The sequence below is a fragment of the Rhea americana genome, unplaced genomic scaffold (genome assembly GCF_003343005.1).
Source record: "Rhea americana isolate MKP2758 unplaced genomic scaffold, rheAme1 scaffold_264, whole genome shotgun sequence".
Classification (NCBI taxonomy): Eukaryota; Metazoa; Chordata; class Aves; order Rheiformes; family Rheidae; genus Rhea; species Rhea americana.
The window spans coordinates 447,768-474,005 of record NW_028186384.1 but is presented as its reverse complement, the minus strand read 5'-3'; the positions used below and the strand labels follow the sequence as shown (position 1 = coordinate 474,005).

General features: G+C 38.8%; 1 long non-coding RNA gene across 3 annotated transcripts; it reads right to left on the bottom strand.

The window, feature by feature from the left end:
• Nucleotides 1-761: 761 nt before the first annotated feature.
• Nucleotides 762-26,238, bottom strand: LOC146594283 (uncharacterized). 3 transcript variants are annotated; one of them, XR_014896212.1, is made up of 3 exons: nucleotides 26,060-26,238; nucleotides 7,104-7,203; nucleotides 762-852 (listed from the first exon to the last, which is right to left on the bottom strand). It is a non-coding gene; the product is annotated as an uncharacterized LOC146594283 (long non-coding RNA). The 3 variants fall into 3 exon arrangements; XR_014896213.1 differs by lacking the exon at nucleotides 762-852 and adding an exon at nucleotides 1,010-1,134; XR_014896214.1 differs by lacking the exon at nucleotides 762-852 and adding an exon at nucleotides 6,856-6,881.

Below are 26,238 nucleotides of genomic sequence, written 5' to 3'. Positions count from 1 at the left end.
CTTGCTGGAGCACTCCAGAGCAACCTTGTGTCATTTGGTGCCACGTGAACTAGCAGAATGGTGGGTACTTACAATTAAAAGCAGATTACAGAAAAATAATAATGAGGTTCAAATTTGAAAAAAAAGGTGCATCAAATATTTTCACTGCTGGTTTACTGACCCAAACTTTCAACAGGGTTTTCTTTTTTTCTTAAGAAATATGTCAGTTACAAAATAATTTTATGTACGCGGATAAAATTAATCAAAATCACTAGATGAAAACTAGCACAAGATTAAGGATCCACAAAATACGCCTAGGCATCAGATATATCCTGGCAGGAGGGATGGAAAAAAAAGAACTGGGACTCATGCTCCATCTGCTAATAATGATAATGAAGAAATATAGTGGTGCTACTGTAAGACAAAGGTTCAGTAAGGAAAAGCCCTTGAAATTGAAAGTGCTGTAAATACAGTTATAAGAAAAGAAATCTATTGGGCTTTATGGTACAAAAAACATAAAAAACATCCTGTTCACACAAATCAAAGGGTCGTGAATTCTCTCTGCTCATATCTTGTGACCTTTAGCGGGTGATACAGAAAAAAATATAGGGTAAATGTATTCTTTCTTGGACAAATTTCTCAGCTGTCAATTAATAGCTTGTGGTCATAGGAATTTACAGACCAAGCAAGAAGAGGATACAGCACTGTGGCAGTGGATAAGACTGATGGCTGGTTTGTTAGTCCATGTAGGAGTAGGTGTGTGGATGTATTTCTTACCTGCGCATATGCTCTAAGAATAGTAGTGGGATGAGGAGGCAGACGAGAATAAGAGGTCAACAGCTTTGATGCAGGAATGAGGATCTCTGACATGTGCTGCAAATAGAATATACACAGGAGTTTGATGAGTCTGAATAGCTTGTGAAGGGGGGCACAGATTTTACACCCGAACTCTCATGGTCCTGCTGTAATACGTGAGCCCTCTCTTACCACCTGCCTCTCCCGCAGCCCTGCTGCAGTTGCATCAGGCCCCTCCAGGTGGAAAGAGTGCGGGTAGCACTGCCCGGACAGAGCTCTTCCCAAAACACCACAGGTGAAGACAAGGTGCTCTGGTATCCTCTGTTTTTTTCCTAATACTTTTGGCATTTACCTAATGCTCTAAAAAACATGAAAAGAAACAGGCTGAGTCAGACACTCAGTATGAAATCTTAAAACAATTAACTCAAATGGTTACAGTTTAGTAGTGGTATAAGCAAAGAAAAACAAAAGCAGAAATATCAAACTACCAGTACTGCTTATAACTGGTTGTAAATCAATAAGATAAGAAAACTTTTGACCTACATGAACAGAAATGTGAAACAGAGAAACCTCAGAATAAAATCCAAGGCTGACAGAGCTTAGTGCAAGGAAGTTGTGTTTGCAAATGAAATCCTAGCAGCAGTACAGGGTCACTGTTCAGTGCAGACAGCAGAATTGTGAAGGATTATGCAGAAAATGCAGAAGTGTTCAAAGAGACTTCTATTCAGTATTTGGAAAGAAAGATGATTTGCTTTCATYGCTGAAGATGATGAAACACTTTCCAGTCCATTAGTAACTGAGAAAGAGGTTAGAATCTATAAGCAATGAACACTTTTAAATAGAGCAGGCTCAGAAACTCCGAAACAGCCGGCAGAGAAGCTCTTGGGTCCGCTAACGTTGAACGTTAATAGGAGAAGATCTGTATGTGCCTAACTTATACATACTGTTAAATGAGAAGGGAAACAAAGGGAATCAAAGATCCACCAGAGGAAAGAACAACGCCGGGTCAGAGCGAGGGAGGGTTTCTTTCCACAGTATATATCGCTAGGACTGTTAAGCATAACATAGAGTCCAGCCACCATCCTCCAGGGCTCATTTAACCTGGTGGTTTTGAGATGCTGAGTTGTCATTCAGCAGTCACTCAAATCAAAAAGTTTTCTTTTTGGTAAGAAAACTATGACTTTTGGGTTCTTAACTGCAGCAAGAGGTGTGTACGTTCATTCAAAGAACTGCGTGGGTCTAAAAAGTATTATCAGACACTGCAAACGATTACTGAATGGTGCCCAAATACATCCTACATGTCCAGCCAAAATTACAGCTGCTCATAAGACTATCTTTGGCACTCACTGATGTTTTCAACCACAAAAGAGAGTGTTGCAGTAAACAAGCTAGTGGAAGTTGAATAGTGGGAGTTCTAATACACTGTGTTTGATCTCCCATTTAATGTAATGAGGGCTTCACTGAAAAAGAAAAGCAAAAAAACAATTAATCAAAATCCTATGTGAATTTATACATGGATCACAAAAATGTTTCTAGAATATCCAAGATATGGTCAAGGGATAAAGTTAGATGAAGTTAGGATTTATCTCGATTACCTAACCTGGCATTAAAATCCTTTCCACTGATCAGCAAACAGAGGGATAAAAAGATTTCAGAGACATTATGTAGGTCTGGAATAATTCCCAGTACAAGTTCCTATAAGAAGAGGAATTGTGGGAGGAATACAAATATTAATCAGAAGAAAAGGTTCTAAATTGGGAAACTATGTTCTGGCAACGAGACAAAAATCTAAGTCATTAGTGTAACAACCTCTAATCCCTATCAAAGCGGCCAGTCTTACGACAGAGACAGACGTGAAATGGCTTTCTCCATAAATATTTCATTTTTTATTAACTCTAGCATTTTATGTCTGGACACAACAAATATTTTGTGAAAAATATCATGAAAAAAAAACAGAAACATTTGGCCAAACAAACCAAAACTTGCAGAGAACTCATTCTCTAGGAAATAGGGAAAGATATTTTAAAGCTGTTTTCTTCCTAACTCAAAGTAGAAAATTCCCACATGCAACTTATTTTAAAATAACACGTCCCCAAAAGCTGCCTATTTAATCAATCCAGAGCCATGCTACTATCCTGACCCTGCTTTCCATTGGAAACGTCCTGATTGGCACTAAAAGATCTTATTTAATTTTTCCAATAATAGCAGTTCTGATTTGTGAAAACAAGTGAACACTTCCTACATTAGAGAAGTTGAGAGATGCTGTGAATGGTCCTGTGGTCACAGCATTCAAATGGAGCATCAGGCAGTAATCCGGTGACAACTGCTCACATAAAGTAGATCATTCCTATCCAGAGACTGAGGAAGATATATATGCGTACCAAAGCTCTGAGATTATTCAGAGCACCCCCTTTTTTGTGTGTAATTGCAAACCTTTTCCCTTCAGAGGCTGTGCCGGAAAAAAAGCTCCTGTGACAGCACTATGGTTGTGACAATACAAATGCATTGGGGCTACAATTCAAAGTAGGTCAAGGTGGATCCCAGTTAAGAATAGCCTTGTTTGGGGAAAAGTTTTGGGGGTTTTGAGGGTTTTGTTTTGTTTTGTTTTGTTTTGTTTTTTAAGGTAGCTGTATTCTCTGTCCAAGGTTCTTGGGCAGCCTCTCAGATGAATAATCATGACCAAAAGACTGGGGACAGAAAGAGATGGGAACCTCATAAGCCTTATACCAGCATGAAGAAGTTTACTTGTAATCACGGTCTTCGATTAAGGTGGTTAATAAAGCATAAAATTTCATGTAAGTGGAGAAGGCTGAAGTGCTCTTCTGTCTTACCTGGAAAAGTAAGGTCAGAGCCTCTATTGCTTTAGACAGTTGAATGAGCTTTGGTCTCTTTGGTGGGACACTGGCTTCTCAGTAGCCTTTCAGAAAATTTTAATTCATTTATGCTTTTGACATACAAAACATCTTGTGGCAAAAAGTTCTATAATTTAATAATGTGTTACATGAGAAGAATGCATAATTTCCTGTTTCAGACTGATGCTGATAATTTCATGGGATATCCTTTATTTCTCTTATTTTGAAAAAAATAGTTAACTATCCCCTYCCTATTGTTTCCTAACTGGCAAAGATTCCCAAGATATCACTCCCATGCCCCACTATTTTCTCTCACCTGATATGAAAACTATTCCATCTTTCTCATCTACACTCTGTGGGTGGAATTCAGATTAAGACACTTTGATTTAGTGGTGCAGGTATCTACTTCAGAGACTGACACCCTCAGGTAGAAACCTAAATTTAGGTGGCTAAATCTCTGGGCTAAATAACTCCCACACATCCTTCTTAGTTGTTTTTATTCTCTATGAGACAAGATGAACAGAACTGCATGTATTAATATGTGGGTTTGCCAAACATTTATACAGTGACATAATCATGTTTTCCTTTTTCTTTTTTCCTTTTCTAAAAACTTCTGTCATTCAGCTTGAATTTTTTTGCAAGYTGCTGGTCATTGCATCAAGGTTTTCAGGACATGATCAAACAGCAACTCTATTTATTTTAGAAGTGCTAATAGTTTAATGTTCAACCCATAATTGAATGTGTATATTTAGCATTAATTCTTCCCAAACTACTTCACATTTATCAGGATTGACTTTCACATGCAATTTTTGGCTCAGTCACTCTCTACCGCAAGAACCTTCTGTCTCTCTTCTCACAGTTACAATGATCATCTAATTTTATGTCATCTACAAACTTTGTCACTGCACTATTCAYCTTCCTTTACAGGCCACTTACAAGGATACTGAAGAGCAGACGTTCTCATTCAAGCAGCTGCATGAGTGAACTGCAGAGGTCCCCCCATTCTGAAAACTGACCATTTTCTCCCACTTTTTGTACCATTTTCTCACCATCTACTTACTTACAGGAAGACTCGTTATCTCAGCTCAAGTACGTTAAAGGTCTTTGCAGAAAAACTTACTGATATTTGTTTGAAAGTCTGTAAACACTTTATCTACTAGATCAGCCTTACCTACAAACTTGTTCACATCTTCAAAGAGTTTGAATAGTTTTATAAAATCTGGTCTCCTTCTACAAGAATCATAATGACTTTTTCCAAATAAATTGGAAAAATTTATTTTTCAATAAAAATTGATTCAAACACATTTATGAGATTGTCCACCAGTTTTCTTATYATTGTACTTTTTGCCCATTTATTCAGTTTGGAAGTGAGATTTACTGATCTTTGGTTTTCCACATGACTCCTGTAGTCCCTTTTCTCAAGGCTGGAGGCCCATTTGCCACTTGCCATTTTTATTGCAGAGTGGTGAACTGAAATGACACTTTCCATGCTACGTTTAACTTTCCCAATCTAATGTGTGAGGTCTTTCAGAAGTCTTGAATAGGTATCATCCTATCTTGGTGCTTTCTTACTGTTCATTTTATCGATTTGTTCCAAAAATGTTCTCTACTGAAACTTCGGGTAGGGACAGTTCCTCATGCTCTCCGCTGCTTTACCACTAACGTACCCCTTTCCATCCTTCCTCTATAATTATTCCCTATTATTATAGTTTCCTATCCTTCCGCCAACTTTCTGAGGCATTATTTTGTCACTAACTTCCTTTAAAAAACAGACAATCTAGTTCACCTCTTCTAGGTTTCAGGTTTGCAGCATTTGTATAGACACATTTCAACATTTTTTATTGATCTAGTTGCCCATTTTTCATGTGGYCTGCTTAACTGCTGAGACCATTCTTTGCTATTTCCTTCCTCAATGATAYTGACTTCAGTTCTTTCCATTTTTCTAAATTACAAGTACTTTCTTATTYCTGTTGAAGAGGAGATGCCACTTTGAACTACATTCACTTGCATATTTGGTGAGTTTTCYCAAATGCAAGTATAAAAATACTTCACCACTTTGGAATATCAAAACTCTGCAATCTAGTTTTATACTGATTTGCATTGCTTACCTTTCTTGTAAAATCTGCCTCACTGGTGACTGAGAATCTGCTTGTCTGTCTGCTCAGTAAGGTACTGGGAGATTTTACTTTAAGAGTATCTTCCCTACTCATTCCTCTGTCATTGGTATTCGCATCATTCACAACAACAGTTCTCTCTTGCACTACATGTGGACACAAAATTCCAGAAAAGGCCAGCACTTCAGCACTGAGGAAAATATAACTTCCTCCCATGTTTAATAAGACATTTTGTAAACACCTCTCAGTATGAGACTTTTGTGATTGCTCACTCATGTTTCATTTTTGATTTCTATATCCTTCCCTACCATACTGCTGCCTAATCAGTTATCCCTTTTTTTATATTTTGATATTTATCTTCTCTTTTATAGATGTGGCACTTGGCACTTTTCTTTTTAAAAAAAAAAAAATAGTTTCATTCTGTTGATTTTTGGATCACATTCCCCAGTTTCTCAGGATCATTAGAACTTTGATCCTGACCTTCAAGGTGCATCTTGGTATTAGCCACAGATTTTATAAGCGAGTTCTGTTACATCATCTAAACCATTAATTAAAATACAGAGCACAACTGGGCCCAGGACGTAACTCCAGCAAGACTCCAGCCAAAATAACTTCCCAGGCTGACAGCGCACCACTGCCACCCACATTATAGTAATATCACATACATTCTAAATGATGAACCTAAAGCTACGAACTGCACAGGACAATTAATTGGGGCATGGTCTCCTCTACTGCTTTTTGGATCTAGACTAGTCTACAGGGAGCAGGACTGCCCACCAAATAGGCTATTTTGAGCACACTGCACACCATCTTCTCCAGGAGCCCACTTCATGCCTCTGTTCTTGGCAATATGTGGATCTCTCTGCACATACAAAATAAACCTCATCGCCCCAGGAAGCACAAGCTTTTCTGCACTTGCACAATGCACTTAGGCATTAGAGGAAGGGCTGCAACATATGGTCTCTCCYTAATACAGAAAGAAGGTAAGTGACTCACCTAGCCAGAAATACTGGGCACACTGATATAGACCATATTTCTTTAGTCTGCTTCCGAGAGAATCATGTGGAACAGTTTCAAAAGCTTTCCTAAAGCAAAATATGTCCCATCTGCTTCTTCCTCTTCATCCAGTAGACATTATTTTCTCAAAAAAGGAAATTAGATTGAGATTGCATGATTTATTTTTGCCAGATCTATCTGGCCTTTCTTTTATTTTTTTCTTTTCGTCTTTTTTATCTTGCTTTAAATTGATCATTTAATATTTTTTCAGACTTATTTCTAGGCAGACTGGCCTCTAGTTCCCCAATTTCTCTTTCCCAAAAATGTAAATTTGTGTTTGCTCTTCTGCAGTGCTCAGTGATCTTACCTGTCTTCCATGATAGTCACTAATACTTCAGTAACTGCTTCAGCTAGTGTCTTCATTATCCACATGGTTCTCACAGAAGTTTTAGGTCAGAGCTTCTGATCTGGAGGAGTAAAGAGAGGAAAAAAAAAAACAAAACACAGTAAAGGACATCAAGGACTAGGCTAGGCTTAAATTGGTTGCTCTCAACCCTGCTTCAAGGAGGCTAGGACAGCGTAGGAAAAGGTAGGGTAGCACAATGYTGCACATCATAAATGGGGTCTGCCTTCCAGCTGAAGAAAGGCAAGCCGATAACTCCAGGAAGGCTGTATCTGAAAATACTTTTTAGTTGAGAGCTTTTTGGTCTGCTGCACTGATGGGAATTTAAATACCAAGATCAACAGCAGATCTGGATGTGACGACAGGAACTTGCTGACTTGTAGGCAGTATATGAACAGGTCTTTTATGAGACACTCAGGTGAATGCTAGAGAGTGCTGGGGAGGAGCACGTGGTCATACTACATGTCACAAATTCTAAAGGGAAATGCAAGCAAAAGATCCTGGAAGGTAAAATCAGACTACTGGCTAGAAGATTTATCCCCAGGGTACTATTGACAGTTTCTCTGAAATCCTTTCAGTTACACATACAACTCCAATTAGGAAGAAAGAAAGAAGGCGCTATTCAGAGGTGATGGTCTCCACCAAAATTCAAAAGTGAAATCAGACTGCACACAAGTCAAATGTATATGGCATATTTAATTAAGCAGAAGTTTGGGGAAATCTGTCATGAGGTAAAGCAGACAGATTGCTAAGGGYTAGTGTAACAACCAACTCGAACAGGGTTAGGAAGAGTTCAAGTGTGGCTGGGAGTAGGTCACAGGTGAAACTGTATCAAGAAGATACTGATTAAGAAGTTAAATGCAGGTGCACACCAAAAATTAAGAACTGTAAGTTTGTTTATATACAGGCAAAAGCTTAAAAAATAAAGTGTAGAAGTAGTAAAACTCAGGTAATAAAATCTGATTTTGACATTGTAGAATATAATAAATCCCAATGACAAAACTAATAGTATACTATAGTACATGGCTATAAACTATGAAAAGTGAATATAAGTCATAAAAGTGAAATAACTTTTTTTTATATATCAAAAAAAAAACACCACCACGTTTCATTGAATCTAGTTTTCTTACTGGAAAAGACTCTACAGCTAAAAGTGTCTCGCTGCATTTCCTAAGCTGCAAGAACGTAAATATATGAGTAGGGTTATCTCATCGTCACCAGAGGAAGAAGACTGAGTGCTTAGCGCTGAGAAGAGAAATACCAACCACGGGCACCTTAACTATCCATAAATTAACTGATACAATAGTACAATGGGGAAAAAAGTTTACAGAATCAATTTACTGAAACACTGCTTTTCAGAACTATTAGATCCTGAGCAGCCCAGAACCGAGGCTGCTCTCAATATTATTGAACATGCAGAAAGAGTAAGTTCAAGAAGTAGTAGTCAATGAACCAACCCCCTAGAGAAAGTAAATATGAGCTATTCCTACACAACAGAAAACTGTATCTTTGARTGCAATGGTTCTGATTTAGGAAGTCTTAATGGACAAGGATCTCACCACAAATGCTCAAGGTAAAAGCATGATAAAATGGGAGAAGCAATTAGAAATAAGGAATCAGTTCAACCTCTGGATACCATGTCACTGAAACCACTAGTATATCAAATTCCAAYGTTCACATTTAAGGATGTTGAAAAATTAGATTGGGGACAGAAAAGGGCCATAAAAAGTATATGAGGACAGAAGAACATGTGTAACTGAGAAACTTAAACAGCTCAACTGAGAGGTGATTCGATAAATGTCTTCACAAGGGGAAAATATCAGCCAACACTTTTTAATCTAGCAGAGACAGAAGAAAGACTAAGAGCTGAAAAATGAAAGTGATTCAAACCAGAAATGAAACGCACATTTTTTTTAACAGCAGTGATTATTAAATTTGGGAACAWRCTACCGCCTAAAGTGATGGATTTTGTAACTTTTGACATCTGGAACATATGTTCCCGTGAAAAGTTCAAGTTTTGATAAATATTTTTTTTTCTTGAACAATAATTTTGTCAGAAAATTCTTACTCACTATTTCAGATACATGTCTATTCAAATAGAAAATATGAGCTAGAGAAATAGCTCTGCACACTGAAAGTTGGTCAAAATGATAATTAAGAGCAGAATAATGGAGTTCCTAGATAAGAAATGTGATATAGTAAAAGCTAATTATCGCAGTGTCTGTAACGAAAATTTTGCATCACTAATATTTTAGAATTATTTGAACATATCTCTATAATAATGATCAAAAGGGAACCGCTTGACATAATCTACTTGAACATTCAAAAGCCTTTTGACAGTCTTCTTCAGGCCTATTCTAGAAGAATACTTTATCACTAAATATCATAGCTGCCACATAAACCCAGAACATAGACCACATGCAAAGATCATAATAAGACCCAGAACACAGCCTAATATGACTGCAAGTTTCTGGTTTTATGTAGTGGTGCTAAGTTGCATTATTTCCCCATATAATTTTTGTAATTGCAATCAAAACACCAAGAGCATAAGTGGTTACATGTACTACAGTAATGAAGTATGATACATAAGGCACAGACAACTTGCAGAGCATCAACAGACCACGATCATTAACAAACATACCAATAAAGGCTAATACATCCATACGTAATTCAAGCAGAGGTGTGGGGTTCCCTGCTATTTTTCAGTCTTTAGAAGACTCCTACTTMTCCTGGGTCAATATAATGTGGAGCATCACTGAAAAAACATCCTCTCGGGATTCTTCACTGGACTGAGAAATGTGTCACTTCTCAGTAAATGTCACGCTTATCAGTGCTGTGAGTATCAGTTAGCCCTTGAACACGCTGGCTCTCTTCATTTTTCTCAGAACTGCATGTAATATTCTCCTGGCAGAGAACAACCCTTTTATTACATTGCAGCACAAATTTGTAAAAAGAAAACTGCCTCAACTCTGATCCAAAAACTGAAAGAGATCCAGAATATATTAGATCACTGTAGAAGGATCTGCTGTTTTGACTATAAACTCTGGATCACTTGGAGTCAAGGGACACAAGAAAYGGACTAGTTATAAGAAAACATTCTTCTTAATATTTGTTTACCTACTTCAAATTACACGAGTAGTTTCAAGTATATTTTTGACCTATGAGTGGTTAATGATATCAATATTTGCAATACATTTTCATCCCTTCTTAAAGATCCTTTGTTCATTTTTCCATTTAACTTTTCTCTTTATACTGTTAGATGAGACCTAGCATCTTGGTGAAATCTTCATTAGCATTCAAATAAAAATTCATCATTTGCTTGTATAGTGAGGAGATGAGTTCAATGTTCATTGTGAAGCTGTTACTATCAGAAGTATTTACATTCATATCTACATTTTATTTTCTTTTGACAGAACATAAGAAAGCCTAAGAAAGCTGCACTGGGTCAGATCAAAGGTTCATCTAATGCAATATGTTGTTTCCAATACAAATGCCTGGAGAAGGCATCTAAGAACATAGCAGGCATAGAGCAATGCTTTCTTGGAATATTTTTCTGTTTTCTAATGATTTCTTTCTTAGGACTTTTTGAGCAAGAAGCAGTATTCTTGGTTTTAATATTCAACAGATTATACTTTACTTAATTTCCCTCATTTACTTTTCCTGTTACCCCCTAAGCACATATAAACTTTCAGCATCCACAATATCCTATGGCAAAGCATTTTACAGCTTAATTATCAGCACTATGAAGAATCTTCAGCCAGATTAAATTGATTTCTAGTTCTTGCTTTGGAAGTGACACTAAAAGGCCTCCTAAATTTTGGAAGAAAGCAGCTGAGGGGGATATGATTGAGGTTTATACAATCACGAAGGTGGTTGGTAAGCTGAACACAGAATAGTTGTTCTCCAAAGCCTATCATATAAGCACTACAAGGCACTTAATTAAGACTGTAGATTGGTTTAAAGCAGAGAAAGTATTTCTTTATACAGAGCATAGTGACTTTGCACAACTTGCTGTTACAGGATGTCATACAGAGACAGGTTCAAAAAGAGATGAGATGAACTCATAGGCCACAGATCTGTAAACAGATACTGAATGAACTAGGCAGAGGATGTGCTTTCTGCCTTCTCTGATACACTAACAGTGGATGCTGGAGGAGTATGAAGAGGAACGGACTATAGAGAGCAGCCAGGCTTGTGTATTCTCTGGAAATAGCCCATCCTATTGTCACAGGAACAACAGGCAGACAATCGGGGAGATGGACCACTTGTCTGACTCACTGGAGCATTTCTTCTGTCATCATGACTAGGTCATCCTAGCTACATCTTCAGAAGTCTTTCAGGAGTTTTAATGGATTTGTGAAATATTTCTCATCCTCTACCCCTCCTGCAGTGAGACTGATGACAAGTTACACATTATAGTAGCTCCATAATTGCATATTTGTTTTTCTTCAGAGCTCTTGAGTGAACACCATATGGTCTTGGCAATTTCTTRCTGTTTGTCTTATCAATTAGTCCTAAAATACAGTTTAATGTCATTTAATTTGARACAGTTCCTTAAAATTGTCCCCAGAAAGTTTAGTTCTTATGGGAGAATAAGCTACCTCAGCCATACGTGGCACCAATGCAAAGCTTCAGTTTCTTTTTCAACCATAGTTTTCTCCTGTTACAGTACTGCTTTTAGAGCTTGATCATCTATTAATCAAATCTCTGGCAAAGTACCTTACTCTGGCAAGTCTGAAAAAAAGATTATACTAGTATGTTTTCATTCTTCTAGTGAGTTTGTACCTTAAATTTTCTCCTTGCTTGCCCTACAGGTTTAACTTGATAGTTTATGCTTTCTTTTGCACAYAGTTTCTTCATTTACTCAGAACTCTCAGATTTTGAATACTCTTCCACTTCGCTGTTAGCATATTGCCTTTCTGATCCCTTGTAGAATTATTTCACTTAGTGATACACCGCTCTGAGCTTCAGATAAGATTTTTTTCATCTAGTCTCTCATCTCCTGCAAGCACTGCATGCTTATAGCAGCTGCTTTTAATTTCTTTTTTTAAAACTTCCACACAATTGAGTAAGTCCTATTTTAAAAGTTTTATATTATTGTGACRTATTTGTGGGGAGGAATCAAATCCTCTAAGGTTCTCTGTCATGGATCCYTTAGAAAAAAGATTGACATCCACAAGGTGTTTTCCAAAAAGGGAGCCAGGGAGGCTCAGGAATGATGGGCAGGACACATAACACCTCCAGCTGGAAGGGAAAGGATGGAGAGGTCTTCTGCCACCAYACTGCAGACAATGGGACCCCTGGCCCCAGGGTAAGGGGGTCAGAGGAGTCTCTATCACCAAGTTTTCAAAACGATTTGCGTGGAGGCTTTATCAGAGGGGMAGAGAACCTGGTAGAGCAGGTTTTGAAGGAGCATTCAAGTTTGAAAGCAAGAGCCTCCACCAGCAGAACGAGGTGAACTCCCTTGCTCAGGAAAGGGAGCTTGGGAGACACCCCATTACTACAGCTCTCCAGAGACTCACACAGGCCCCTTGTTTGGAGTACAGCTGTCAAACACACACATGTACTTTCTTCAATGTGTTAGATTGGCTATTCTAGGCCAGCTCTAGGCTAGAGGGAGTTTGGGGCCAAGGTCTGTGGACATTGCCCTACCACGGCTCCCATCTCTGCTGCAGGGCTCAGTACCCTGGCAGCTTAGAGGAATTAATGATCAAATCTCAGGACCGGTCAGCTGCTGCGGTACAGGGCCCACAATGAAAGAACATATTGTACATGAAAGCCCATGAGACGAAAGTAGGATCCAGGTCTGGTGGTCCCTCCTGTCTATCCAGGCAGCTTTCTGCTCACGGCTGTTGGAGTCCTGGCACAATAGCATGTACAGTAACACAATAAAAAATAAATGTAAATAAATTAGAGCTTGGAGAAATGACCTTCTTCACTCCTCCTCCAGCGCGGCTTGTTGACACTGCTGCACTGCAATCTGAAAAACGCCATCTATAATGAATACTAAATAGTGGAAGTCTTTTTCTCAGCACTGTGTTACTAAACTTGATTACMACAGTGTACAATATGCTAAGAGAGAGCAGGGGGTTGGCTGTGTTTCTCCRTTTCAGCTGCAGTCATAGAAACTGTCAAGCTTAGGTGCCTCTGTGATCGCCAAGCAGCACATCTCCCTAACACCCTTTCCTAGCTACCTAATTTTTAAAAACCATTATTTTCTTATTGTAACTCTGTTCTCTGTTCTTTCAACCAATTTAATGCCATTTTTACTTCTGCCTTTTAAAAATTTACTTATACTATTTGAATCTTCTTTTTAAACCACTCCATAACAAGATGKGAAGAGCCGCCTTATACTAGAGCTCACCTACAGTTAATACTCAAAAATCCTCACGATTTAAGAAATTATTCACTTCTATGTTATAAAATCCATATTCCATTGCCTTGCACCCCTTTCCTCAGTAAATTCCTGTATGCTTCAGCTTCAACATTGAGGACTTTTTTGACCTCGTAGTGAATACCTGCCTGTGGAGGRTATATGCAAAACCAAAGGATACTAAAAAGCAATGAACACTTTCCACACACAAATGACTTCTAAAGTGCTTCTATAACTCTTTAAGCTTGGAGGACCAGGAAGAAAAACAGGATTTATATTGCAGAAGATGGTGAACAAGYGATGAAAGAAGAAAGAGCCATAACAGGGCTCCCAGAAACACTTAAATTCCCATGACCAATATGGAATACACCAATCTACATTCGGGACTTTGACAATATTTTTGATTTCCCTTCTCTACCAGCAGTTCCATCTTCCAAACAATTCAAGGCACAAACATTATGATAATTCTACAGAGTGAAGCACACCAGAAACAGTACTGGCAAAAAGGCTTGTTAATGCATAGTTAAGAGTTTACTGGCTATTTTTTGCCCTTTAGAATACCGAATTCAGGCCAAATTAAGGTTTCTGAAAACAAGCACACAGTTCCTACCAATGCAATGCATACCCCTTCCTTTCTTTTTTGACTGATATACTAGTTTGATAATATAAATACACATACATTTTCTATGCAGACAGTACCAAACACTCAAGCAGAAGTGTTATGAGACAGAGTATAACAGKTTTTTTTGCATAAGATCAAACAGAGTCAGGGAGCTACACTGAACAGGAGATAGTAGAACTTGCCACACATGCAAACACTTACCACTGACTGTGCAAAGGTCAATCTGTTCTGTGAATAAGCCCATGTCAACAGTGAGTATATATCAGAGTCCAGAAAACACTTCACTAAGAAGATCTAGAGTTCCTGGGTTAAAAGGTTATGAAATTTAGTTTAATCTCTTTCTATTTTCTAAGCTCTTCACTAGCAATCTATTATATGCAAGGAAGTTAGCACAACTTAAATTTAAGTTTCCCAACTTTGGGGTTTTTTTAATGCGATCCAGATCATACTTCTACAGGACTGTTCAGACTTCTAGTTCAGACTGTTCAGAAGCCTCCCAAGCTAGCTTCAAGTTTCTTTTTTTAAAAAAAATAAATAAAATTAGATGAATTTGTACTATAATTAGAGTGGAGTAATTTTTTGTTGTTGTTAAAATGTTCTTTCCATCGTTGTCTTGAGAAGCTTTTGTGTCTGCATGTTTAGTGCAGGAATTTCGTATTTGACATAGAGTTTCTCCTGGTGATAAGTAGGTATCTACTGTCTTCACAACTGTCCTCAAAGCTTCTACTCATCCAAACAACTGGAATCACTAGCAGTCACCCTCTCCAAGTCAAATAGCGTAAGCAGCATGCCAAAACACTGGAAGGGTTAACATATTCAACGAGGGGCAAAGAGAGATGGCAGTAAACATTGGCCACACAGCTTAATTTCACTTCCATGGGAAAAAAAAAAAAAAACACCAGCATGATCTGAAAGATTTCTAAGCACACAGAAAACAGTAAGATGAGCGCTTGTCAACAACACGGATTTCTCACGAACAACTCAAGCTGATTCAACCTAATTTCCTCTCTCTGATGGATGAGAGATTTTGTGGGCAGGGAAAAAAGCACACAGCTCAAGATTAGTAACTTATTAGCTACTAATTAGAACCATCATAATAGGTAGTACAAGAACACTCAGGATGAAGTCACTAAGCAAACCTGGTTGGAATTCACACTCAGAGTAGTTTGCAAAGGTTCACTGTGAAATTTAAAGGATGAATTGAACGGTTCCTCAGCTCTTCACCAGCTCCCTTCAATTTTTTATTGATAGTCTAGAAGAACGAATGGAGAGTGTTTATTAAATCTGCCAAGATTAAATCTGCTAAGAGAGGCTACAAATACATAGGGGATAGCAATATTAACAACTTCTAACAACTTGGAGAAGTTGTCTGTAATTTAGGAATCCTCTCAATTGCACTAAATGGAGCATTTTAGCTYAGGGGAAAACACAGAATGTTTTCTGCCCAGCTGATGTCCAATCTGTCAAAAACAGATCTGAAGGTTCTGAACAAGGGTCATTCTCTTGAGCAAAGAGAAAACATTATACAGACACATTATCAGAATCAACTGCGAGACATCTGAGACATGCCTGTCACTACCAAGTATTAATAAGACCTCAGTGGAGATGCATATCTAGCCTTGGATACCCCTCTTCAAGAAAGGTTGACAGGCCAAGTTGCAAGAACAACATGAGYAGTTAGAAGTTTGAAAAACGTGATCAGAATCAAGAGACTGAAAACACAGGTGCTCCAAAGAGAGTAGAACTGACAGGAGATGCAATGACAGTCTTGATGTATACAAAAGTTTACTACAAAGTAGGAGAGAAAGAACAGTTCAACATACCCCAAGCTTGGCATAGGCAGATCTGATGTTGCTGTGGAAAAAGTAGATGGACAAAGTGATTTGCCGAGATTTCTTTCAGCTTCCATGATTCTCTGCTCAGTTGGGGCTCATTAGAGTTTGTCAGTACTCCAGTCGTCCTGAGGTACCCTAGTGACTTCATACAGTAATTGCTCATGCACATTTACATCATTGCTGCATTAATGTCATTAATGTCAGTGTCATACCTTCATCTTAAGACCATCAGTCTTACAAATATCTCATCAAAGTGCTATTTGCCAAGCCAGCTTGACTTACAACTCATTAATCAAAAGCTATTTTAATAATTAGTCCTTAAATCGTAATTCAAGAGAAAATTTTTATCTCTATTTTCCTTTCTAACCAGTGCAACAGGCAGAGGGTGTCTAACCACTTGGCACTAGTACCTTCAGTCCCCTAGGGCCTAGATTAGAGCTTCTACTGGCAGTTTCTCATTCCACTGCCATCCATAGCTATGGAAATTTTAGGAAAAGTGCACACATCTTGGTCTTTCCACTTCCAGATTCCTACAGAAGACATCAATCACCACTGTTGCCATTAGCATCTGGTCCCTTCCCTGGCACAAAAGTAGGACCAGCAATACTTATATCAGCTCTGACACAAGCAAATATGTACTTAAAACCCTTCAGAGAGTACCCATTCCAGTGCTTATTCATCCAGTATTAACAACATATTCCTCATGTCTCTGTTGCTACCCTTTAGCCTGTTATCTGTAGCCATTTCCCCAGCGGGCACGGAAAACTGTTTAAGATACAGCAGCCAGTCAGGGTAGCTGACTGACATGACTGTTCCTTAGCTACGATTACTTACTCTAGGTGCCAAGGGAAAGCCATGATATCTTACCAAAATATTATAACCAATTGCCAATATTGATTAGAATCAGCTATAGCTCAATTTCCCACTAGATACATCAAATAAATGGTTGTGCTGCAGTACTGCTGGAAGGAGAGTGTCAAAGAGTAAAAACCCAGAAGATTGAGGCCGTAAGATTTTTTTAATCTTAATTTTTTAYATCTCTTTCCCACAAATTCACATTGCTGTCATTTTCTCTTCCATTCTGATTACCTTATTTGTAATGTAGCCACTCTCTTCCATTTACCGAATAATTCCTGGTCTATTGTATCTAAAATTATACTAATAATTAAGCATGTTTTTTCATCAGCTAGCAGCTAATTACTTCTGTTCCTAACCAGCTTGCTAAGAAAAYAGTCAGTTTATCCATATCACTCTCACTGTTGCTAAGCAGTCAATGCCAGTCAGCAACTGGTACTGATGGTTTACTCTGTCTTTAAATGTATTTTGCAGTAGCTGACTAGTGATGCCTTTTTAGCATCAGAGTAAATTCTTTTCATAATAAGAAACCACAATAATCAGGATAATCTGTTGCTACAGTCACAYGCTGAAGTGTAGCACCTGATTGGCAATGATTGTTCATCCCTACCAGTWTCAGAGCAGTTTTGGAGGTGCGAGTAGGCAGCCACTAGTTGCTGCAAGGCACAGCTTGGAATAGGAGAGCCCCAAAGAGAATTAGCTAGCAAATCAGCTTCAGTTATCTGTGATCTTAGTCCGACTGTTGTCATACTTTATCCAAGATTTTGCTATATGCAAATTGAAATCATGAAGCACTCAAAAGGTCTGGTTTATCTAGCACTATCAYAGTGGAGAACTGCTTGCGTTCACATACTATCTTCCCAGACTTCTTGGTGTATCAGACTGTTCCTGTGTCAACTGACCTAAGAAGGGATGCTGTCAGCACGACTCTCCGCCACCTCCCTCTGGTTCCCACAAGTGCAGGCTCCTAGCCACACCAAAGATGCTGAAGCACAGCTAGTATCAAACTCAGTAGTATCATGACAAATCAGCCTGGATTGCCTTTTTTATTATTATTATTATTATTATTATTTTTTTTTTTACCAATTCCATTGCATTTTTTTCTATTACAGGTTAGAGAGAGAAGTTGATGTTCCAGGGCAGGAATTCCCACCATCTCCAGCCCTGGCAGACTACCTCCTTATCTGCTCTCAGTTAATGATGAAATGTTAATGGCTGGTATCTCCAGCCTTTCTAGGGATTGGGCTCGGCCAAAATCCTTAATCCTTATATCTGATTCATAACTGCATACTCTGAAGCAAAGAAATGTTGGCAATTGAAGTGGTTGTGCTTGATTTCAGACAGAGCAAATTCAAAAATGAGGAACTTTTGTTAAAAAATATACTCAGAGTGCCAGCCAGAAAGGTAAGATGTTTTCAGATGGCAGGTAGACTATTTTAAGATTCTATATTGGAGGCTCAAAGCAAATGCATATAACCTGTCAAAAAAGACTTGAGAGAAAAACAAAAAGCTAGCATCATAAAACAGCAGGATCAGGGAGGCTGTTGGAAGTTAAAAGGTATCCTGCAAAAAGCTGAAGTTGTGTCTGAAAAAGGAAAACTAAAAAGAACATAAATTCTGGCAGACTAAATGTAAAAGCACAATAACATAGACTGAAGAAATAGTTTAGAAGCAGTTTGCTAAAGAAATAAAAAAAATGTAATAAATCCTTCTTGAATGCATCAAGAGCAAGAAGCTTACAAGAGCCAGTGGGCTATACAGGTATAAAAGCAGCACTCAGAAAAGATAATGCCATAGCACAAAATCCAAAAATCCAAATAGGCGTAAGGCTTGCATCTCTATTCACCTGGAGAATCCTGGAGAAACTCTGATACTAGCCTCTTATTTTTTTAAGGACTCAAAGGAGGATTGTCTTAATATAAAAATGTTGTTAAGAGTGGATTAGGAAACAGACAAAATGAATAATAACACATCTCTGGCAGTGGATGGTATTCATCTAAGATGTTTACAGAATGTTAAATATGAATTATCTGAGCTAATACCTACACTATGTAACCTTTTGCTGAAAATTGCAGTCATTATCAGAGGACTGGAAGGYAACTAATATGAAACTGGTTTTTAAAAAGAAATCCAGGAGTGATTCCAGGAACCACAGACCACTAAATCTAACGTTTACACAGGTCATATTGACAGAAGCTTTAATAATCATATAATCATTARTTCAATTTTTTAAGTGTGACATACTAAAGAAGAGTAAATATGACTTTTGTCAAAGGAATCTAAGCCTCCTAAATCCACTGGAATTCTTTGAAGGAGTCAAAAATACATGAATAAGGGAGACCCATGTGAGAAGTTTTCCACGTACTTCTACATCACCCCAACCTCCCACAAACTACACACATTTAAGCAGATCCCTCATGAAAGGCTCTTAAATAAGCTAAACAGCCATGGACTAGAGGTAAGGACCTCATAGAGATAAATAACCAGTTAAATGGAGGAAACAGAAGATAAAAGTAAATGATGAGTCTTCTCAATGGAAGAGGATCATCAGTTGAGAGAAAAATATGACCATGCCACTGTACGAATTTATGGTGCACCTGCTGCTTGACTACCAAGTACATCTCCGTTACCCTCACCTCTAAAGAAAAAATGACGAGATACATGAAAGGCTGACAAGCATGATAAGAAGTACAAAACTACTTCCATATGAAAAAAAGCTTAGCATGTAGAAGATGAATAGAAAATGATGATTTGCCTGCCTTTGTCTTTCCCAGTTATACCGAATAGGCCAGGTGCCACAGAGGGAAACATGTATTAAATGTCCTGCCACTGAATCCTTCATTTTCTGTCACACAAGAATTTCAAGGGGCATGTGAGAATTAGGACAGATAAGGTTTCAGACACAGTCCCATGYACGTTCTTTGGAAAAAAAAGAAAACATGATAGATGAAAAAAAGGACAAAAAACACTGCTGTTGTTGTAGTGCTTTTTGTTCCGTTACTTCAAAATCATCACTCAGTGGATGCCTTCCCTTCTTTTCTCATTTGCCCTCCCCACTCTATAATTCTAGAATTCAAGAAAAAAAATAGGCAATATTCACCAGCATTTAACTGACAATCCAGYCATGTACTTACCAGCCTATGTAGTGATGCATTTTATCACAACTCCTCTCACCTTTTTACTCTTCTCTCATTTTTCAAACCCACTTGAGCATTATAGGTTCAGATTATTAGCTTAGTTTCTTCAAGGACAGCACTCCATTTGCTTCAGTTTGTGCAATGGCTAGTATCAATTGGTCCCACACCTGATAATGGCGAACTATTAATATTATGCAATCATTTTAATTGCAACCTGGTGCCTAGAAATTAGGAGCTGTATGAACGGTTTCTTCTATCCATAACATTATTATCCCATTGTGCATGCTCATTAAAAGTAATAGAGGGAAACAGTCTGTAGCAAACTGAATGTTTGTTTTCACAGTTCACCTCCTGCTCCTCTACACTAAAACATACTCTCACTCAATGTCAAGACCACAGCTGTTGCCATCTTTTACTTACCTGCTGAGTGCAATATTTAGCTTGAGGGACAGTGAAGTTTTCTGTTTGTTAGTTATCAGGTCAATAACTCTCACCTTATCACTTCAGTTTCCATTCTGTTGATAAAACCTGTCAGCCTTCCTTGAGTGGTTCCTCGCCCTCAGAAAAAAAAAATCACGTTAAATTGCCACAACCAAGTAAATCTGTAAGGGATGTGCTCCTGACTTCCCAAAGGGAAGGGGGGAGGGCTTGATTTCTCTCCCTTTTCCTTCTTGCACAGCTCCAACACTTAGAGCTCTGCTGAAATCCTCCCTAGGGATTCAGGAGTTAAAGTCAGCTCAGGTCTTTCAATATGGCCCAGAGGAGATGTCCATGGAGCTGAAATTGATATATTTAAGTGCAAGAGACAATAATCATTTCTTCAAGTAAGAGCTAAAAATACCCAGAAGAAAGTGGAATTCATAATGGAGATTTTAAAGATCTGTGACATACTAGAGTCTGCACAAGGGTTTTAATGAGAAAGCRGCCAACTAAATTGGCCAGTGAGAGCAGATGCTTTGCTGGGCGAAGGGGCTACAATGTCTCACATCCCATATACTGCCACAAGCATCACTGCTGTGCTTAACATGGCTGCGACAAGCCCATGTCACTGGAGCATATCATCAGAATCGGGAAGAACCTTGGTAATGAACATTTCTTCGTTGTCAGATCACTCAACTGAGCCATAAGGAGAAGGCACTAAAAGGAGGAGGCAAAAGCTGACACAGAAACATTTCCAAAGGTAATTACATGACTGACCATCTTTGATTGTCRATGCTTATTTAATTACTATGATACAGCTCCGCACTAGGCAGGAAGTAAAAACAGTCTGTTACGTTTCAAAGCCTGTTAATACGCTACATTAACAGGCAGTTGCTCAGTAAAAGGGTTAAAATCTGTAGGTCTCCTACAGGGAAAACACATTTAAAGTATATGTCACCATTCAGAGAAAACCCAGAAATAACTTCCACGGACCGTTCAATTATAGGCAATCACCACCCAGCACTCCTTCTACTTGTGGCATTGCTCATCAATCAGGTTTTCTGTCATGATGTCTCTTCTCATAGCAGTCACGAGAAGGCTCTGAGCTCCTTCTGAATTCATGTGACATCTACTGTCAGGGGCTGTCAACACCAGGAGATTCTCCCTGGGCCTCCGAGTTAATCACAAAGCACCAAGATATAGCCCCAAAACGCATTCCCAGTTTCAGCTCTGGATTACAATGACTGTCACTGAGGGGCTTCACAGCAGGCAGGGAAGAGTGAAACACCAGTGCAAGTTACAGCTCACGAAAATAAGAAAGAGAAGGTATCTGAATATATTAGAAAGACACAACAGCATTAAGCGAAATATAGCCAGGTTTCAGGTCTACGATTAATTAGGGCTTCCTCAAAAAATGCCCTTTACAAACTTATTTAACAGAAAGATGAGATTGTTAACCTTGATATTTAGCCCTTCCAACTTTAGCATTGATCCTGCATTCAATGTCTGTTTAACAACAAAAGGACCTRGTGGAATAAATTCATAAACCTTAATAAATTGTAGTTGGCAGTATTGACGGAGTGTATACATGCGCATTTGTTTTTGCTTGAGTATAAGAAATCTAATATATTAAACACATTTTCTATGTCTGTGAGTTGTGAACTTAGATCTTCTATAATTATAGCGTTTCAAATATACYGGGTCAAAGTCGCATTTTTTTTTTAAGCCATAAATTTCTGGCTAGAGAAAATTTGATGTGTATGAAAGCTTATATGTTCCATAAGTTACTTTGTTCAAGATTCAGAAAAAGAAAAAAGTAGATAAAACACCTAWTTTTCCAGAAGACCCTTATGAAACAAGAAGAAACAGCTCCAGCACCTAGGGAATAAAGTTCCAGTGGCAAATGTGCCTCAAAGAAATAATGAAGAACTTGTAGATCAGTTGATTTTGCCTAGGCTTTAAAGGGGGATTGGCAGTAATGAGGGTTTAAGCCACTGAACAGCTGAGTGCTTTCAATCCCAAGTCTTTTGAAAGACCTGARAACTTGTATAACCTCCTGAAAAACAATCTCAGATGTCTGTTTTTAACTTGCTTTCTACAATCAGTCTGGTTTCCTCTTTCCACTAAAAGAAATACATTTCTTAAGCAGCAAAGTGTTTAATTGCTTAAAATTGCTAATGATAACTTGACAGCCACATTTTCAAATTGTGAGAAACCAAAAATATGTTTTCTCTTTTCACCTTCTCCATTCCCTACATGATTTTATGGACTTCTATATAAACAAATACTAGAGTAATTTCCAATTTGCTGAAGTCATCACCTATTTAATCTTTTCTTCTATGTAGACAGTCTTATATCTTATCTCACCTTGTTGCTCTTTCTGTACCTTTCCTAGTCCTACAGCATCTTTTTGAGATTTAAGGACAAGAACTCCTCACAGCACTGAGCAGATGGGCATGCCATGGATTTATCCAATGGGATAATTATGCTTTACATTTTGCCCTTTAATCCTTTCCTAGCAATTTTTACAGATTGACTTGCCTTTCTGACTGTCATGAGCACAGAGCTGATGTTTTCATAAAACAACCCATACTGATGCCAGAACCTCTGGAGCAGCAGTAGATAATTTAAAACCTACAGGGCAGTAGGTGACTGCCTGGTATGTATAGCCAAGTTTGTTTTCCCTCATTTACATTACATTGCATACATATTACAATGAAATTCATCTGCAATTTTATCACCCAGTAACCTGCTATCATGAGGGCTCTCTACAGCTCTTCATTGTCAGCCATTGGTTTTACTTACCCCAAGTAATTAATAATGTCAAACTTTGTCATCTTTCTGAACACTTAAAACATTTTGTTTCTTGCATCATACTGGAAAATGTGAAGAATAGCTGGGCCACTGGTAGTGAATAACAAAGGACCCCTCCAGCCTTCATGCTTTTCCCATCACCACAATCTGAACAGGGACCTTCCAGCAAAAGAAGCGCATACAATAGACAGCATCACCTTTAAAGAAAGGTGGTAAATGTCTGACGAGGTAGAGCAGTCTGTCCGACACAGGCAAACAAGGCAGAATGACACCAGTGGGGAAAGGGATGAGGAAAACAGCTACACCAATGTCTTCCAAGGACTCAAGAGGAAACCCTCCATCAATATTCTCTCTTTCATTGTTTCCTGACCAACAGCCTCTGATGCCGAGAAAATTCTCTTCTGATCTCTACTAAAAGCTGCCATCACATTTAACAGCCTCTCTCCCTACYCTTCTGCCCCAATCCTCACTAGACACCTTCCTGTAGGTCTTAGATGGGAGGAAGCAGCCTTGCCCACTAGGGATGATGTATGAGGAGGTGGTCAAAGTGGCAGTGCTGGTGGAGGTGGACTCTAGCTGAATGTTGCAGCTATAGCTGCATACTACTGCAGTGGTATACCACCTAGGGCTAATGGAGAGCTGCCTTGTGCCTGTTGCCGCTCAACCTATGCCTGAGTACTTCTGAGAAGAAGCTGGCTCTRTCTCCTCTAACCTTTCGATTGGGTGGTTGTAGACAGTACTAAGATTCCCCTTAGAGTTCTCTTCTTAAGGCTAACCAAACCCCATTCTTTCAGCCTCTTCCTGTATGCTAAGTTCACCAGCCCACAGATCACCATCAGCTGGGCATAGCAGTTCAGGCAATCTTCCATGCAGCTTACAGTCTTACTTCTCAAATCCACATCTCACCAATTTGGTACAAGGATACTATGGTAGACCATGTCAGTGGCCCAGTTAAAGTCAAGGTAAACTACATCCCCTGCTTTCCCCTTGTTCACCAGTCATTTTCATCACAGAAGGCAATCAGGTTAGTTAGGCACAATTTGCCCTTCTCAAATCCACACTGGCTGTTCCCAATGACCTTCATGGGCTTAGAAAAAGCATCCAAAAGGATGTRTACCATCACCTTTCCAGAGTGTGCAGTTAATTTAGCTGATTTATAGTTCCCAATCCTTCTTYTTTCTCCTTTTGAATGTGTGTGTGTGGCATTTGCCCTTTTTCAATCATCAGAAACCTTCCCTTCTTAACCATGACCTTTCAAAGACAATAGAGAGTGAACCTGTAATGCCATCGGTCAGCTCCCTCTGCACCACTGGACGCATGGAACAATGCCAYGTTCCCAGCCAGCAGGAAAACCGTAGCAAGATGCACTGGGACCTGTGGCAATTCTTCATGGCATACCGCCTCTTCCTTCTCCACACCCCTTCAACTCTCTGACTGCAAGTCACAAGGATGCAAAGTAGCTGAGCTGGAAAGACACAAGAAGCAGCCCTCACGCAGAATGCACTGCTCTCTTGCCTGCATATCTCTCGAATCACCTACCTCTCTGATGTTTATTACTTCAGCCATGTTACTCCAGAACCACCCACTTCTCTGATCCCAGCTGTCTCAGTTTTAGTCCTGCTTTGGACCTCCTTCCTCATCTCTCAGAACTTTTCCCTCTTCTCATCTTCATTCAGCTACTTTCTTCATCCAGCATAAATCATGTAAATGCACAGCAAATGCTCAGCTTAAGTTGTTCAACTACTGTGGCATCCTCACAATATGAACCAAAACAGATTAGCTCTGCTATTGACTTGGCTGTTGCAGAGAAGACAGAGAACATAGCATACCAAGTGGCTAGGGACTTGAAAAGAAAAACAGGGCTAACAGCAGTGAAGATACAGCAATCAGCTGAGAAGATCTTGGATGAACCAATACCAACAAATGCAGTTTAAGTTGATACCAGCTTGATGAGAGGGAAAACTAAGGTAGGAAAATAGAAGGGGGATGATGATATTTCTATTCTGCAGATAGTTTTCACCCTCAATTTTATTTGCTTAGGAAACACCAATCTACTGAGACAATTACAATACTCATCGTTTTATACAGACAAATTTACTAAGACAGAACATTAAATGGCTTTGTAATTAAGGTATTAAGACAAATCTGGGGTTGAAAAGGACAAATGATTGGTGATGTATATAAAATTACAAAAAAAAATCTATTGAAAATGAAAAGAAATTCAGTAGTTGGGGCAAGCTTTCAGGTCTATGGCAGACTGAGCCATTTCTTATCTCCTGGGAAGCCACACTTGGAGCTCAAACTTGCAGCCAGCCAAAAAGGAAACAGGAGTAATATTGAGCAAGAGCTAAGAGTTCTTAACAAGAATTACCAGCAAAAGGAAGACCATATCCTGGAAAAGGGGGACAAATTGTCAGAACCACCAATAACGTCTCTACACATGTAAGTAGGAAACAAACATGTTAGTATGCTGTTCAGCTGAAATGAGCAGAAAGGCAGTAATACTCATAGTTCTGAAAAACCACTAGGGTAAGGAGAACATAAAACATGTCTATTCTCATACTGGCATGCCACGCTCTCGGTTGGGAACTCTGCCATCTCCTGTTGCAACACAGCTGAAACAAATATGCAGACACACAGCAAATATAAACTGAGGAAATCTTCCGTGAACACTGTCAATCATGTAATAAGGCTGACTGGCAACAGAGATGGATGCAGGTTTATACACAAACCCAACCATAACTGCTTTTCATTCACAAATGTTTCACACACATTTATACTCATTTCCCATTTATGAGTGTCTTTAATCGTATCACTGATTACAGGAATGTTAAACAACTATTTCTGATCACATCTGAACTTACTTTTTGCTGTAAGAAAAGTCCTTTCTGACATGCTAACCTCTCCTTTTGTAACCCAGTCACAGAGTGTTCAGCTGTCCATCTAATCTGCGGTTCCAGGCCATTCTGGATCAGGAGAAGGTACTCCGTCAAGTCCCACGTTTTATCACAGACACTGGCACAGTTCAGCACTTCCTTCGCTC